The 6804-nt window shown below is 37.1% G+C and overlaps 1 long non-coding RNA gene across 1 annotated transcript; it reads right to left on the minus strand.

Moving 5' to 3' along the window:
• Window positions 1-4216: 4216 nt before the first annotated feature.
• On the minus strand, window positions 4217-5558 carry LOC125782669 (uncharacterized). Its single transcript, XR_007425414.1, has 2 exons — window positions 5378-5558; window positions 4217-4865 (listed from the first exon to the last, which is right to left on the minus strand). It is a non-coding gene; the product is annotated as an uncharacterized LOC125782669 (long non-coding RNA).
• Between the last annotated feature and the right edge of the window lie 1246 nt (window positions 5559-6804).

The following is a 6804-nucleotide window of genomic DNA, read 5'->3' on the forward strand; positions in this document are numbered from 1 at the left end:
CAATAATTATTATTTAGTTTTTTTTTCATATATAATAGCAAGGTATAAAATATAATTTGTTCATATAAAAATACACATGCACATTCTTGTTGTAATTTACCCTGTATATACTTCCCATTGTAAATATGTTGTAAATATGTAAAATACAGAATACTTATTATATTTGGTTTCTTTGTCAACATATACAAGTTTAGCTAGTTTCATAGTATCTCCAATAACATGACAGTAAAATGCGAATATGCATTTCAGAGTATATGTAAAATATATGTATATGTAAATCTAAATATATATATATATATATATATATATATATATATATATATATATATATATATATGATATTCAAATATTAGCTTATACTATCACACATTTTCTCAACATTACATTTTCCCCATTACACAGCTACACATACAACATTTACACCAACATCTCAACAAACACATATACTCGAGGCAGCCAAGGTAGCTTAATACTGCCAGTATTACTGCTTACACTCACAGAAAAAATTGAAGTTGCACTGTAGTACATTTTAACTTTATGAACTGCACTAATAAGGCTTCGATTGATCAGAAACAACCATTTTTTAACTCCAAAACACAGACGAAATGCATTTGCGTGGATACTCATAACTCACTTATGCATAGTACTCAGAAACTCACAAAATGGTGGATACCATACCTCAGAATACTAGAAAACTGCACCGATATGGTGTCACTAGCTCTAGTTTCAGAACAAAAGTGCTGTTTAACAAAGCATGACTCTGTAATATGTACAAAGTTGGCTATTTTACATGAACAAAACATTCAGAAATACTCATGAAAAGCATGTGTATGGACTCTCTCATTGTTAGGTAAGATGGCACCCTCAGCTTAGTGATTAGTCACCCCAGAACCAAAGATTAGATTACAGGCAAAACTAAACGTTTTTTAAACAACAAAACACCTCAAAACACTTAACCAAACGCTCTCCTAGCCATTTTTATTACTATTTCTGTAAACTAGAGTGTTTAAAGTAGTGTTTTTAGTTACCTGCAAGTCAGTGGAGGACACAAAGCAATTAAGCAGCTTGTTCGAAGGCAGCACGAGTTTATTTCTAAACTGAGCATGCTGGTTGTGTCACCCTTAGCAGCAACAACTGAGGTCAAGTTTTAACGATAACTGGAAACGAGTCATTCACATCTCTGTGAAGGAATTTTGGCTCGCTTTTCATCCACAGCATCTAAATCAGACTTTTTTACTCTAAAACCTTCATTTTGTTTTTTTAAGCCATTCAGACGTGAATTGTTTGTGTGCTTTGGATCATTGTCCTGCTGCAGAACCCAAGTACACCTGAGCTTGAGGTCACGAACATATGGCCGGATATTCTTCTTTAGGATTTTCTGGTAAACAGCTTCCATCTATTACAACAGGTCTATTACCAGACCCTGAAGCAGCAAAGCAGCCCCATATCATCACACTACCACCACCATGTTTTATGTTTTTCAGTTTGATGTTCTTTTTCTGAAATTACGTGTGTCAGGGTGCGGGCAGGAAGGACGAGGAGAGCGGATGCAAATGCGAGTGAATTTATTACACAGATAACAAAAGACAAAAATAAACAAATAAACTGAAACTAAACTGAAAACAAGAATTATGGGGAACAAAGACGCAACCATAACAGGCTAACAAAGCACAAGAACCGACACGAGGGAAAGGGAGCACGGACTATAAATAGTGTAACACACACACGGGAAACAGAAAACACCTGGGGCTAAGGGGCGGAGTTACAAATGAACACAGGTGAGGGCAAGAAACACTGAGGAACACGGATCACGTGGGAGACACACTCACAGTCACAAGCAGAGACAGGCACAGAAAAGGTAAATAAACACAGAAACACGAGAACAGACAGGGACCACGTGACAACGTGTTAGTTTTACGCCAGATGTAACAGGACACACACACCTTCCAAAAAGTTTCATTATTGTCACGTCAGTCCAAAGTCCTAGTCCAAATATTTACCCAATGTCATGATGCTTTTTGAGCAAATGTAAAGCAATTACACAAGGCCGTTGTGTTCTTTTTGGTCAGCTGGGTTTTTTTTTAAACTCTCCCATGGATACTATTTATCTCTTTCTTATTATTAAATCATTAACACTGAACTTAACTGTGGCATACAAAACCTGCAGTTCTTTAAATGTTGTTCTGGGTTATATTGTGACCTCCTGGATGAGCTGTCCATGCCCTCTTAGAATGGTTTAGTCAGCTGCCCACTTCTAGGAACATTTATCAGTGTTCCATGTTTTCTCCATTTGCGAATAAAATAAAATAAATCTGTAAGGGGCCAAATACTTTCTCACGCCACTGTGTTTATATATATATATATATATATATATATATATACACTGGAGAAACTGGAGAAAGGGTAGTTAAACAAAACAGCACTCACCCCCTACTTTACCCAAACAAAAAAAATAACTGTAAATTAGAAAACAAAAAGGAACAAAATGGAGGTGCCGGGTTAGTCCGAACAGAATATTGTTCCAGGTCAGGAAAGAGGAGGAGCCCTAAACAGCTACTAGGTCAGGATTTTCCTGGTTCTTTTATAGAAAGAGCTCCCCTGGTGGCCAGTTTCAGGACTGCACACAAGAAATCAAACAGCATAGGCAAGCACACAAGAAAAAACACACCCAGGGCTAATTATTTCATGGTCTCTCCCTAAACTCACCACCCGTGGCCAACTCACCCCAAAATCCTCTAAAACAGGTCTGAGGTGAATTTAGTTTCATGTTTGATGTTGAGAGATTGAGAATTCTGCTCTTCCTCAATATTCATTAAAATGGACATTATAAATCTTATATTATTGTATTTGAGCTAAACAATCAGACATAAAACAGACAAATTGTGTGATGAGTAACTCTATTTTGCTGAGTATTATCTAGTTTTCTAGCTCTGTTACAACATGTTTTTATTGTTCTCTTGCCTTATTGTTACAGATTCTTCTCTGCTCCTTCTTTACTCTTTTGTCTAGCCCTATTGTTCTTCTGTTGATCTTTAGTTACTGACTGTGCTTTCCTCTCTGACTACTCTCTTGCCTTATCCCACAATCCCTTTGGGATCTGTGTTAAGAATTAATCTGTGTTTTTAATCAGCACTTGTCTCACTTTGTCCTGGCCCTGGTAACAACCGGACAAACAATGTGAAACTCCACTAAAAATAGTTTCTTAGAAAGTAAAATAGTAAAAAAAATCCATTTGTATTTACTAAGTAAATGCTTTGGGCATGTTTCTTTGTGTTCCTGGCTCCCTGCCTGCGAATAATCCTGAACAGTGAGAAGGTGGTGTGTTTTATATGAGAACTCTGTGAACACAGCTGTGATGTTAGCGCTTCTTTCTTGTCCGGTGTAAATTGTGTGGCTGAGCAGCTTTGAAATATTTATAAGGCAGATGTATATTTATAGAGATAGAAATCGATGGCCCTGGTAGCTTCAATCCATTTGTTTCTGGTTGTCCAGAGAACAGAGCTGATGTAATCAGAGGGAGAAATATGAGTGTGTTCCTGCCTGTTCCCACTGTTCCTGATGAACAGACCACTGCATCCTTACAGATTCAGCACATGTCCTTCCTCCAGCTGTATTGTGATTGGACGGGAGAGGTCATTTACCTTCCTGTACGTTTCGCTGTGCGTTTTTCTCTGTGAACATGTGACCATGTCACTGATTGTATTTTACCTAAAGGGGGATCAAGGTTTCTTGTTGTTAGCTCCTGATTTTATGCTTTGTATAGCAAGTAGTGATGAATTTTGAATAGGTACTGTATAAACAGGTCCGTTGCAACAAGGCAAGCAAACAAATCAACTAGGGGTGTGATGAGACACTAATATCACGAGACGAGACGAGACACGATACTGGATTCACGAAAATGAGACGAGATTTGAAAATAAAATTTTTAAGAAAACACATTTTATAAGAAATAGAAATAAGAATAAAAAATTAAAAATTAAACTTATCTAGGTCTTATATAGTGCAAACAATAAGTGCAAACCACAACCAGTCATATTAAGACTATTGTAACGATTACTACAGAGTAGTAATGTGTTAGCTAGTTTTCAATATTTTAATATCAAGCACTAATATACTGAGCAATAGAAAGGATAACTATAGGCCGGTCAGAAGACACCAGGATCGTCTACGGAGCCCAGGACAACACCACGTGAGAAACAACACTGCACCACGTCTCTGGAATTTGGAGCTTAGTGGAAGCCTCCATTTATTGAAAAGGTAAGTACGAATACTATTATAATACTATTATAATAAAAGAAAATAATAAACAAAAGATATAGAATATTCAATATGAATAATAGCAATATTATCTTTCCCTGATGTTGTTGTATGTGATACTATTTATATTACTACTACCCGGGTAGGAAAATCTATAATAATAATATATTTATATATGCAAAATATCAATATCAACCTCAGTATCAATATCAGAATATCCCTTTTTCACCAGAATACCAAAATAAAATAACAAGAATATTAGTTAGATTTTGTAAATTCAAGAATTAAGTTCACTTAAAATAATAACACAATATACATATATCAAAACCACAACAATATAAAAGTTCTTTTTTTTCTTTTGTTTCACAGGTGGGAGTTGGAGTTTGAAGTGTGGGTATGTGCAAAGAGTCCAGTCTATGGCATGGTGAGTATTTCTCCTACCGCTCTGAAGATGAATAAAGGTTCAGCAATAAGGGAAAAAAGGGGTTTCACAGATCAGAGTTGTCCACAGTACTTGCAAACAGCTTTCAGGGACGAAGTCCAGGGAGGCTCGCCATCAAACGTAGGAACGAGGGAATCCAATTCGAACTCTAGTCAAAAAACCTGACCTATAATAGGTCATAAAACTCAGTCAATATCAAAGTTTAGCTCTATATGAACAGATATCAGCTCTAAACACAATAATTCACACTTAACTACACATATTCACAATATAACTGAACACATTTACAACATTTTAGGATTTATGTACAGAGAAATAAAGATAAATGCACCGCTTGTCACACAAGGGGTTAAATTTCTGCAGCGCGGGTCTGTACTGCGCGCGAATTTGTGGCGCCCACTTCTCTCGGCCACACACGGCCCAGCCTGTGGCTAAACAGGCTGAAAAATACCCGAAAAGTGTATAAATACGCACTCTCTACCTCTACAGATCCCACTCCTTGCTTAATTTCAGTTATAAGAGTCAAAAATAATTTTAAACAGTTATATTGACTCGTTTAAGCGCTGGCATCGCTAGAATTCCATAGAAAATACATTGTTAGCTTATCATAGTCGTTAGCTTAGCATAGTCGTTAGCTTAGCATAGTCGGCTAGCGCCGTAAGTATTAAAGTAACTCACCGATGCAAAAAAACCTCTGTGTATCAGGCTAATAAGCTCCTCATTCACCACAAACTGCGTCTTGGCTCCACCAGCTCAGCGTTTTAGAGTAGATGAGAGTTATTACTGATAATAATAAGGTTTCTATCACCTAAGTTTGGCTTGTATCCAACTTTCTTCCAGCATTCACCTGCTCCTGATGGCTGCTTGACCCAAAAGGAAGTGCTGGGTCAGGGTCAACAGTATTTCCCACTCATGTCAGCGTAATACGATCACCCTATTGGCTGCAAAAGGTGACGTGCTACTAAAACAACAAAGTATTCCCAAAAATATGAAAAATAAATATTTATGGATTAAATAAAGTTTATTTTCCTCTAATATTTGTGTCTGTATTTATTTACATTATTTTCCCAGCTCCTTATTTAATTGACTTATTTTATTTATTGTGTTTTTATTAAGAATTAGCTATTCTTAATTGTAAAATGTACTTTTTAAATAATTCAGACTTTTATAACCTGGGTTACACTATGGTTTGTGTTTTTTTTTTTCTCCTAAATCTCTTGTAATTTAACTATGCATAACCATAACCAGTCATATTAAGACTATGCTTGAAGTGCATAGGGGGGCTGCACTACAGGGGGCGCCAAATGAAAGCCCCAAATAAATTTTCTCTCAGGAGAAACAGCCAATTAGCTGTAGCCAATTAACGTGTCTCCTCCACCCCCTCCCCCCCAGACTTGCACTCCTGCTGTGTTGCCAGATCCCGCTTAAAAAGTCCACACTAAACTATTTTTTCCCCGCGAGACAGGTTAAAGCTTGACGAGAAATATCGTCACGTTTTAATCTCACACCCCTACAATCAACTGCTTAGGGCCCCGAGCTTGCCTGGGGGCCTGGACTGGTTATGAACTGAATGCAACAACAAACTGTGTTGTGTGACTAATCTGTGTGACAGTCAATGCTGGGAAGTACAACAACACTGCTATCAGAATCCTCCTGAATGAGGCCCCTCCCACTAGTTGCTGACAGTAGCCAACCAGCCAGGTTCGTCATTCCTGCAACCGGCAAAATATGAAACTTCAACAATCGCGAGGAACAGTTATCAGGAAGCCAGAAAAGAAAGGAAAAAAGAAAGAGGAGGAAAAGAAAAATAAGAGAGTAGTAAGTGATAATTTACACCAGATAAAATAAGCCTACATGTTCAATTGGTGTATTTTAGAAGCAAGTAGACTTGCAACAAAATATATAAGTAATGCTTATTTTAGATAACTGTCTTGTAGTCACTGCTAGTAACAAGGTAGAACAGGTGTCTTTTTTGCCTGGGGTCCCCAAATGCTTTGAAACAGCCTTGTGCATTTGTGAAAAATTAAATATACCAAATCAATTTTTAATAGTTCTGAGACCTTTTTAAATCCCCTCCCATAATCCTCTGCATCTACACTTTTCTT

The sequence above is a fragment of the Astyanax mexicanus genome, chromosome 18 (assembly GCF_023375975.1).
Source record: "Astyanax mexicanus isolate ESR-SI-001 chromosome 18, AstMex3_surface, whole genome shotgun sequence".
NCBI lineage: Eukaryota > Metazoa > Chordata > Actinopteri > Characiformes > Acestrorhamphidae > Astyanax > Astyanax mexicanus.